Below are 12,058 nucleotides of genomic sequence, written 5' to 3' on the forward strand. Positions count from 1 at the left end.
TGAGTTTACAAAAGCAGGCTTAATTTATCATGCATTTTCTATATAATAATTTCTGAAGTTTTGTCAGTAAACAGTTCTAACCCTTGAACCAAATTAGCAATGAACCACAACATTTGATTTTAAGATTCAAAACAGTGTTTCAAAGGAAAATTTACTTCTTAAAGGAACGAGCAAATTACTTTTAAAAATGGTGCGATGAATCAAACAGATCTGTTTTTAGCTGTTTTAATGTTATGATATCACTAATATGTATTTTATTTAGGTGGCTACCAATAAGCTTATTTTTTTTCCAAGGAGATGCAGACAAAAATGTAGTAAAATCAGTAATATTGTAAAATACTTCTGCAATTTAAAACAGCTTGACTCAATTGTAATATACTTTAATATGTAATTTATTCCTGCCATGCAATGCTGTATTTTCAGTCTTCAGTGTCATTGAACAGCAATCAGAATATTATAGTGATTTCTAAATAATGTTTATTGTCATCAATGTTGAAGACAGTTGTGTTTCTCCATATTTTTGTGGAAACCATGATATATTCTTCAGGATTCTTGATGAATGGAAAAAACAATATGAACAAAGGAGATTTGGGTTGTTCAGTGGTCATCAAGGGTTTTTTTTTTATGGTCCGCCAACTGAAATGAGCACCACTGCACTATACAAAATAAGCAATGAGTTTCAGTACAGGCTCCATTTCACCCATTCATGAAGCTTTAATTACTGAACATTATCGGTTCTAATACTGCTGCTGTACTGCATAAAAATGCATGAGATGTTACCAGCACAGGCAGAAATATGATCATTCTGCTCACGTTACCTTTCAGCTATTACCAATTATTTCTGCTGAATAAACACTGTGTCAAGGGAGGAGCCACAAGGTGCATTTTCCTATAAATTAGTCAGGAAAGGACCTGTCCCCCTTCACACAGCGACAGCGTAATCGATATTCCTCACTTATTTTAATGTCTAAAGCACAGCTACGGAGACAAAGAGGCAATTTGGTATTTAGCATTAACTGCTCAGAGCTGCAGTTCTGTAAGTTTTGGATGTCAAGCGAAATGCCAATGCAAGAAGTGCACCGGCTGTGGCAGATTAGAAGACTTTAATGAAGATTTTCACCCCAGACAGATCCAATTCTAGCCAAACTAGGTTGTTGCCTGTTAAGGAGATGCCAACAAGGGAAACAGTCCAGCTATGGCATTAAAATAGCCAGAAACAGCCTTGAACCTGGGAATTCAGATCTGGTCTAGTGTGTTGAAGCTCTGTGAGAAGGTGTAGACTGTTGACTGACTGCGGTAAACCTAGAGAGGAAACAGAAAAAGAGTGTCTTTTGGAGATCAAAGAACAAACTTTCAATTTTACAAAAGCACAATTCATCACAGTACATTACTCATGTTGTTTGTCGGGGGAAATGTTGTATAATGTATTATTAGTGATGTGGAGTATTTATCTAACAGCCCTCTATTGTTATTAGAGATATAATGCAGAATATAGAGCATGGCTTTGTTTAGGCACTCTTTACACTAGTGCGTTTTTTGTTTTAAAACGCATAACTTTCATTTACACTACGCCTGCATTTTCCACATTCGAAAATGGAGACTTTTGGAAAAAGCTGCTGACCATGTTTTAGTTTGAAAACTCCGGGGTTGTGTTTCTGTATAAATGGACCAAAACGGAGACTTTCGTAAATGATGGCATGGCTACCCACGTGATCTCTGCGTATCCTTGATGACCATGTAACCATATCACGAACAGTAATCATGCTCATTGTTGAACCTGCCAGTGACTAGCAACCAACTTCTTGTTTACACTTTTACGTACATGCCCAGTGTGCATGAATGCTCACGTGACTTGTGTTTTCAGTTATGTAGTGTAGACGGAGATTGTTTCTGAAACGCCAGTGTAAAACGTATCGTTTTAATTCTAAAACGCAATTTTAAAACGAAAACGCGAATGGGGCCTTAGTATTTACAAATGGCCTGTAAAACCCCAAACCCAAGTCACCCCACACTGTTTGTACAACTTCAAACAGTGCTTTTACTTTTCTAAGCTCTCAGAAATCAATGTACACGTGGTAGACGATAAAATGCACACAAAAAAATAAAAAGCTGAATATCATAAACACTTGAGTCTCGAAAGAACTGTTTAGAAACTATTACAAAAATAACCTATGCACCACAACAACCACTCAAAAAAATTCCTATCTATATCTTAGCAACCGCCTAGCAACACACTAACCAAAAGTTTGCAATTACCCCCTTTTTCTTTGCTAGTTCCCTATAAAAGTGTGCCCTCGTAAATATTTCAGCTCACACATTTTTGAAATTTGTGTGGCTTTGATCAAATTATTTTTAATATCAAAGCCATACAATGATTATTAAATTACAGCGCACACTACAGTGGCTCAATCTCACCTACTTCCCTCTCCACTATTATTCATGTAGGTAGGTGTTAATTTAGGTCTTATGTAAAGTGTTGCAGTGAGGCTCAGGAGGTTCAGTGTTATTCCAAGGCATTAACCCAAAGCTTTAGCAGTATAATAAGAATTAGCATTTCATACAACTTTTCAATGAGTATTACAATTACTGGTACAAGCCATATTCTGAAATATTAGCAAAATTATGCTGCATTATTAAGAAGCAAGACTTGTATTGTACGACATTCACAATACACATTATGAGAGTTAAAATGATGATGACGGTTACCTTCATTCACAGAACGACCATTTAAAAGTTCAAAGTTCTCAGCTCACAATTTCGCCACCTAATTTCAAATCGGCACGCTTACAAATTGATTATTTTAACATCAAGAGAAACTCTTCCTCAAATAAAACCACGGTACTTAATGAACAGATTCTTATTTGCCCGCTGGGTGTCTTCTGACACACTCTGAAAGAGTGCTCATTATTGACTCATTAATGAAAATCTTAATTAAGAGCATCATTCACGGCACTTCCATTCAAATGTGTGCTTGTCTGTTATGAGAACGTCTAAATCTTCGTTTAACTTCTAGTTAAATGAAGGCATTGCATGATGAACATTTATACATCTCAATGAAGTAGTAATTGCCTGTTTGTGTCTCAGAAAATATACCCACTGCAACTAATCACAGACAAACCTGAATCACTCTGCATAGCAAATTTGTAGTCTATTGTCTTTCTGTACATATACTGATAAATAGAAATGTTGCCATTTTTTGTGCATTTTTTATATTTTGTGGATTTATTTCTATCGTATAAACTAATTTCAACCACTCCTGGACATTTTCTCAGAGGACCATAGATGTATCACAATCAAAGACATATAATTATGACAGGATACATATTAGTAATACAGACAATCTACATAATCAATGAAATCATTTTCAGAAGAAAATGTGAGTTGACAATCCACTATTAATGACACACCTCTCCTCAACAAACTGCACAATTTAAGGTATCATTCATGTTTGCAGCACAAATGGTATGGGACCAGTTACACAATAAAGTTTAATGGGCTTAAGAATTTGATTCAAACTTGTGCAGACAGAACAGGTGTTTTTAGTTATGATTTAAGAAATGTTATGACTTAAGAAATTCAAGTGATCACTAATTAAACAGAGACAGATGGGAGGAAAGAAGGAATGCATATATGATCACTTATACACATGTCTGGCAGCTCACCTTTGCCATCTTCTGGTTAATAATAAAATAAAGAGTTTGAGATTGAGACTGTAACATCCAAGATAATTTTCAATCATCTGACCTGACATTTTGCCATATAAACAGACTATTTTTACTTTTTTTAATTTTTTTTTTCAGTTTTAAATTAAACAAGTTCTACAATGACCCGGTGTGATATTTGTAAAGGCAGGGTTTTATCAGTAAGTCTATTTCACAGTTGACCTGTCTTCCCTGAAAATCAAAAAGCTCTCTATAGCCAATAAATTGGTGGCTTGAGCTTTTTGAGCTCCAGATAAAATGTTGAAAACTATCATTTTCCAAGAGCTGTAGGCACAAATCTCACTAATAATCAAACAATGCACGTTTTCACGATACCACAATCCCACAATTTGCATTTCACTGCTTTGCTTTTCCATTGTTGTTCTATTTAAACGTGCAGACATGTCTGACTGTTGCACTAGGTCAACATTTACTGTGGTTTGGCGAATCTTCGCGGTCAAAATCAAGTCATTACAAAAGTATCTCCCTTTGCAAAGTTTGCATGCAATTTAAGTTGGTCACGCTTGGTTTAAATGCAAATTGTAGGTAGTGATTAATATAATTAATATATAAATTTACATATGGTGATGAAATGCTTTATTTTTTAGGTGTATATCACCAAAAAAACAATCCATTACAATGTCTAAACCAATTGTCCTAGCAACAAGATGAACACTGCAACATTATAGTATTAATACTGAAGTCATCTGAAGCCATTTTCATGATAATATATAACTAGCAAGATGGTGGCAACTTTGTTTGTTTGAAAGAGAAAGAGCAAGTCTATAGAAGCTTGTTTCTGCCACTGAATAAAACAAATAATAAAATAAAATAAAATGAAATAAATACAAATCTAATGGCGTCTTTTTCATAAATCAGAATTGTGAGACAACTCGCAATAAGCTTGAATACAAAAAAATATATATTGCGAAACGTCAACCCAGAATTCTTAAGTCAAAAATGCAACATGTATCATTCCAATTATGATTTTAGAACTTGCAATTCTAATTTAAATAAGTCTACTCTAGCGAATGTGAGGAATAAATTAAAAACTGTAAGATAAAAAGTTGCAATTATCTTTATTGTTTTATTTCACGGTGGAAATGAATTTGTACAATGTAAACAGAATTCTGATTAAAGAAGTGAGAATTGCAAGATCTAAATACAATTGTGGGATAAAACGTTGCAATTACATTCTTTTTTTTTTTTTTTTCTGTGGCGGAAACAAGCTTCCACATAAGTCAGTGTGATAAGAGTAACATTAAAGAAGCACCGGCTCTATTGCATTGCCATGAACAACAATGAATATTAAGATATTACAGACCATTGGATGCAGCAACTGATTGGTCTAATACAACATATTTAACTGTATTTTATGAAATAACAGAAATCTTTAAGGTAATGTCAGACAAACATTGAGTATGAAATCCTCATATGGCAAGATAACTCCTTGAAAATGAATGAGGGAAGCATCTATGCTGCAGGCACTCAGGATTTACAGTTCCCATAAAGAAGAGGCGTGGAGCGAGACATTTTCTGTGGCCTGTGTACAGTATCCTGTCTTATCTCCACCTCTCAAACTGCTCTCACAGGATTCTGATGACAGTAAAGCAGTTCTCCTGCATGAATTGAAGTGCCTTAATGCCTGCAATGGCATTTTGAAAGCCATTTCAGGGAGACCGTGAATTTGCCATCACATGGGTTGAGACATTACGATGGCAGATTTGGTCATAGCTAAAACCGACATTAATGCGGAATGGTGCACATTATTTGGATGTTTGTTTCAGACATATAAGGTCTAAGGTAAATGCTTTTAGATGTGTTTATTGATTTTGCACTCTGAGAACATTTAAGGCTTTCAAATCTACTCAGTTGTGCTGTTTTGTCTACGGGAAGCTTCTTAAACGAGTTTAAGAACGCAACAAACAGGTGAAATTCCATTTTCTACTCTTTTTTTTTTTTCATTTCCAAGAATAATATTCTTTATTCACCAGCTATTTTAGTACGTGCCATTTGAAGAAAAAAGGCAAATGAACAAACAAACAAAAAACATTTCAGTTGAAGTATTCAGAGCTCTAGAGAAGCAGCTCTGAATTAAACATGCAAAATTATGCATAATAATGACATTTTTGAAATGTCAAGAATCTTTTTAAATAGGAAATGAAGGAAAAAGCAATTGTCACTAACACAGCTCATATCTTCACCTCTTCATCACTGTTGCCTGAAAAAAAGATTGGAAATTTGCTTGTAACTAGAAGAGAACATCCAGTGACAAACTTACCTAATCCTGCTGTACCTGTACAATGAATATTGAAATGAAGTTCAGCCCAAAGGCTATTTTGCTTGGAAAATTAAATTATTACATGCTGGCCAATGTAGCCGAAAGCTGTGACAGTTTAGACCGCTCTAGATCAGTGGCTCCCAACCTTTATAACTCCAAGGTCTCTCTTCGTCAAAGTCAATTTTTGAAGGCCCCCTACACAGACTTTGATTTTTCCTCTTGTAGTTCTTTTGAAAATAATGAAAAAAGGGTGCTTTTATACAATTCATTATTATATTATAAGGAAAGCAAAAAAAAAAAACACACATAAGAAAGCTGTAATGCAGTGGAAGTTCTCTCTCTCTTTTTTTTGGACATTCTTCATAACATTATAAAAAAGGACATATACCATTTTTTTGGTAAGTCCTTAAGATTTGTTTTAATTTTCACGAAATAAGTCTCTTATGCTCGCCAAGGCTTCTAATTAATTAATTTTAATATATTAAAATGTAAAAAAAAAAAAAAAAATTAAATTAAAATTAGGCCATAAATTCCTCACCCTCAAGGCATCTTAGGTGTATATGGCTTTCTTATTTCAGACGAATCCAGTCGGAGTTATATTAAAAATTGTCTTTGATCATTCAAGCTGTTTAATGCCACTCAGGTGGTGTTACAGTGCTTCAGTCCAAAAGAAGTTAAATAAAAAGCGCCCATCCTTAAAGTGTCTCGCAGATCCTGGCGTGAATGAAGGCCTCCTATAGCAAATCCATGCATTTTTGTAAGAAAAATAACCATATTTAAAAAGGTAATAATCACTTTGTTCTAGTTCACGTTTACTGTTGTACATGGAATCAGTTTAGGGTGGATGATGTATGAGGTCGGCTTTGTGAAGTTCAGCCCAAAGGCTGGATTCTCAGACTGGATTCATCTGAAGGAAGAAAGTCATAAATACCTAGAATGCCTTGAGGGTGAGTAATTTATAGCCTAATTTTAAATTTTGGGTGAACTAATCCTTTAAGACATCACTCTTGGAAGTTTACTGAGGCCACCTAATGGTAATACAGGTAATAAGAGAAGTTAGAAATCAACTTTCCTTGAAAATTAAAACTAGGACAAACACAGGAGTGTTGTCAGCCTAAAAAACAAATCCACACTCTGAAATAAAATATTTAGCTTGGCAATTCTAGTTTGGATATTGTTAGAAAGGTAAATGGAGGGAAATTATTTTTAACCAGAGTGAAAATGAAAAGTGGGTGAAAGTGAAGTTTGTGTCTGCCTGATGACCTAAAAATTGCAAATGTTTCCATTATAGAATGATGATGACAAACGTGTGCTCCGTGGAGATAGAAGCTGTGGAATTCTGTACTGTACAGCCATCTAGTGGCAGCATATGAGTGCATATATATATATATATATATATATATATATATTTTTTTTTTTTTTTTATGCACTATATTAATTGCATAATCATTAAACAAATATTTTATATATGTATATATATACATATATATATATAATATTTGTGTTTAATGATTATGCAATTAATATAGTGCATTAAAAGAAAAGAAAAAAATGTGACAATGTGCTCCAATTAAAATGTCATGATGAAAAACAAATTAAGTGTAAATAAATAAAAAATGAAAACAAACAACCAACATTACTGTTTCAGTCCAATGCATTTAACCAATGAACCTGTGCGCATAAAATCAGAAGTGAAAGTCTATTTGCATGAGCAGGGAGGAGTGATTCTCCCAGAATAGAACAGCACGGTGCCAGATGTTCACTGCCCCGGAGGGAGCCCCATTTTACATTCATAAATAAATGATGCATGCGACTCCTACCTGTCATAGGGGACTCAGATATGGCTTCATTCCCAGGAGAGAGCAGGACCTACTGGGAAGCATCAGGATTACCTGGCTTATGGGATCTTGTCATGTGTTATTCTGCAGACATACCGCTCTCCTTTCTCCCAGCATTACTTGAGGAATTTTATTGCAGCTGAATAACCCATTCTGCTCACTTTCTTCAGCCCTCAGTCACCTCTGACACACAAATGGAGGAGAAATGCAGAATATAGATACATTTTGCTTTAACCACTTTTATGCATTATTTTGAACTCACTTAAAAATAACTCTGATTAAAGGTACATCAAGGCAATTTCAAGGAAACTGAAATGGTGTGCGCAAAATATTTGTGTGAGATGATAATATGCTTCGAATCAACAGATAAAATATTATGTTTCTGGAGAAAATTGTTAGATAAAATATATCATTATTATCAATGGATGTGGAATGTACACTAAGTTGTTGAATGACTTCTATATTGTTAAATAATGTTCATAAATGGTCTCCTGATATTTTTTCCCATATATTTTTATAACACAATGATATCTATTCAAAATATCTTCATCAATAAGAGATTTGTGTGTTTAACAGGCTTTCATTAGAATTACACATTTATTTTTCAGAATCCTACACGATAAAAATTGTTATATAAATAATAACCAGAAAATATTAAATAATAATATCTAAGAAAAAAAAGTATATTAAATGATCTTACTCAAATCAGAAACATTATTTAATAGGACTAAAAACAACCTGATTACATTAAACAGACTATTAATTTCACAAAAAAATAGCTGTAAAAGCTAAACTGGAACACCGTACACGAGTGTACAAAAACATTAACATACACAAACTAAATCTATATTCAATAAAGCAAATTAATAGGGTAAAATAAGGTAAATTTTGTGGTCAGTTGCATAAACTGCTTAAACTAGTCTTAAAAAAAGTAGTCATCAAATTTTTTTCTGAAATAGAAATGCTTCTTGTATTTATTTATATATTAAGTGCTGTCAAATGATTAATTGTGATTGATCGCATCAAAAATAAGTTTTTGTTTGCATTGTATATTTATTATGTATATATAAATACACACATACAGTATATATTTTGAAAATATCCATATTTATATTAATATAATTTATATTATAATTATTAATTAATACTAAAAGTATATTTAATATCTAAAATATTTTTTCTGAACTATATACATGCATGTGTGTTATCATAGATACATAATAAATATACACAGTACACACATATTATGCAAACAAAACGTATTTTGGATGCGATTAATCATTCATATATATATATATATAAAGAGAGAGAGAGAGAGATTTTATTTTGCACTGTGTAATACTAAAGACAACACTAATTGCATCTCAACATGTAATCCTTTTTTCAGTATACAGTAAATAAATTTGTTACTTGTAAAATACTTTAGGGAGCTTTTTTAGAGCTTTTACTTTTTTTGGAAGAATTTATTGACGACTTGAAATCATGTTACATGTGGATTGAAGAGAGCACAGGATCCTCTTTTTTATTTTTCATCAAAATTTGTCATACATTTTTAAAGTCACTTATAAAAAAGTAGATTAGTCTAATTTGAATCCAAAATGACTGATTACTCTTTGTCTAACTGCTAGCTGGTCAAACTAGCTCTTAATAAATAGTGGCTATCTTTATGTAACTAGGACTTTCTGTCCCTCCCTGCAAAACGTTTACTTTTTACTCAGAACTCTTTCACCTTTATGATACACTTTAATTTCTATTATTTAGAGGAGGTTGTGAGATATCTACTCTAATACGAATCATTGAACTTTTTCCGTGTGGAAACATTTCCTATTGCACCCAGTGTAAGCAGAATATTTACACTGACAAGATCATTTGCATTAACAGAACTTTAACCTTCTCTGGTCTTTATAACCATGTCAGTTTAGTGTTTCATACAAGAGCAACATTTAATGACAGTAGAGCTGACAACAGCTATGTTTTCCATCATTCACATCTGCATACTGGCCATTGGTATTCAAGGTAGGTCAAATAAGCAATGCTTTATATTTTTAATAAGACATGATGAAGAGATTTCTAACCATTTATTATACAGGCTCAAATGGACAAGTGACAGTAACTCAAACTTCTCAAGTCCTAACTTCTCAACGTGATGAAACGGTCAAAATCAACTGCAAAACCAACTCACCGGTTGCTGACTGTTCTCTCTGGAGGAACTGTGTGTTCTGGTACCAGCACAAACCTGGACAGGCTCCCAGACTCCTCATTTATTACATACACCAACGCCCCTCAAACATCCCATCTAGATTCAGCGGCAATGGCGCTCACACTGACTTCAATCTGACCATCAGTGGAGTCCAGAAAGAAGACGAAGCACAATATTACTGTATGACCCAACACAAGATTGACAACAAGTATGTGTTCACACAGTGATAAAGGGTCGTACAAAAACCTCCCTCAGTCTCATTCACACTGACTGAACTGAAACACACCGCAGGTGCTGACGGGGAGGAAGTGAAACAGCACAATAACACAGTGACTGGTTATAGTACAATTTAGCATTTAGGGATTAAAGTTTATTTTACATACAGTTTTAGACTTTTATTCATTTAATGTGCCAGTAAAGCTGAGATGAAATCTAGATTATGCATTAGAGAATCATGTTTAAATTACAGATCAAGTTTTCAGTGCTATTAAACTATTTATAATGTAATTTATAATACTTTTGAACTGAGCTGTTGTTCTCCGTGATAAAAGACTGTGAAAAAAAATATTTTTTTCTAACATTTAATTCACTCTAACATCCTTTTTTATTATATTTAGGACAAGAAAACATTTAGACAAAATGCTAAAAATATTTATATTTTACTTGTTAAAAGCAATTAACACCATTTATTTACTTACAATAAATGAAGCAAAATCTATTTAATCGTATTGCTAAATCCTGGCCCATTTGTTTTATTAAATATAATATAAAATATTCCTACATTAAAATTAAAATGATATTATTTACAAATATTAATACAATTGTAAAATAATATTAGATTACTGAAGAGAAACAGTAAATATATATATATATATATTATATATATATATAACTACTTTTATTAGCTTTATTTTGAACTTCTTTTAATGTCATTTTGTCATATATTTTTAAACAAATTTATTATTGTAAAATACAAAGTGTATTTTTATGTATACCGCGTTTGACTTGCTTAAACTATGAGATTTAAAGTTCTGTTACATACTTTATACTGAAACCTGCTACACATGAAATTACACCCAAATACATTTTTATGCTTATATAATACGACTTGAATTACTTGAATTTTATAGGATGTACAAAATAAAATATGATCAGGTCAATACTGTTGCATTAGGAGCCAATCTCATTTTCCCCTTCATTATCCTTCATACTATTATTTTATGGCCTGAAACCTTACACTGTTAAACAGGTTAGTAAAATATAAGAAAATATAGACTTCTATTTTTAGTTTCTTTATATTTAGTTAGATATATAAATTAACTTTAAATGCACAATTCTGGTGTTCAACTGAAGATCATTTTCATGCGAACAGCACAATTTGCATGGTCATTTCAGCGACATAATAACTGTCAGCTATATAATCCTGTGTTTTTCTTTTCATAACTATGACCTGCTTTTATGATAATCAAACCACAAAAAATGGCATTTTTAATTTTTCTCATCATCTTTTTTATGTCACTGACTCTTTCTGTTCAAGGTAACTTTCAGCTTTAATCTCTACTATTCTGTTAATATTTTTTTTTTAAATGTACTTTGTGTCTTAATAATTTTATTACTATTAACAGACTCCGATTAAGTGACAGTGACTCAAATCCCTTCGAAGAAGACTGTTGGATCAGGACAATCAGTTACAATAACATGTAAAACCAGTCATAATGTTGGTAACTGGTGTAATAGTAAATATTGTCTTAGCTGGTACCTCAAGAAACCGGGACATGCTCCTAAACTCCTCATCTATCAAGGACATATCTGATATTCTTCCATCCCATCTCGATTTAGTGGAAGTGGATCTGATCAAAATTTCCAGCTGGTCATCAGTGAAGCTCAGAATGAAGACAGTGGAGAGTATTATTGCTTCGGTGACTTAGGTGGTCATAGATTCACACAGTGATTAAGACCAGTACAAAAACCTTCTTCAAGAACCTGCTGGTATCAACCACAGATGCTGTGAGAGGAAGTGAACCAGGTTGATAACACA

The 12,058-nt window shown here is 33.0% G+C and overlaps 1 long non-coding RNA gene across 1 annotated transcript; it reads right to left on the minus strand.

The window, feature by feature from the left end:
- Positions 1 to 364: 364 nt before the first annotated feature.
- LOC132116268 (uncharacterized) lies at positions 365 to 7,913 on the minus strand. Its single transcript, XR_009425616.1, has 2 exons — positions 7,803 to 7,913; positions 365 to 1,302 (listed from the first exon to the last, which is right to left on the minus strand). It is a non-coding gene; the product is annotated as an uncharacterized LOC132116268 (long non-coding RNA).
- Between the last annotated feature and the right edge of the window lie 4,145 nt (positions 7,914 to 12,058).

This window comes from Carassius carassius, chromosome 35, assembly GCF_963082965.1.
Source record: "Carassius carassius chromosome 35, fCarCar2.1, whole genome shotgun sequence".
NCBI lineage: Eukaryota > Metazoa > Chordata > Actinopteri > Cypriniformes > Cyprinidae > Carassius > Carassius carassius.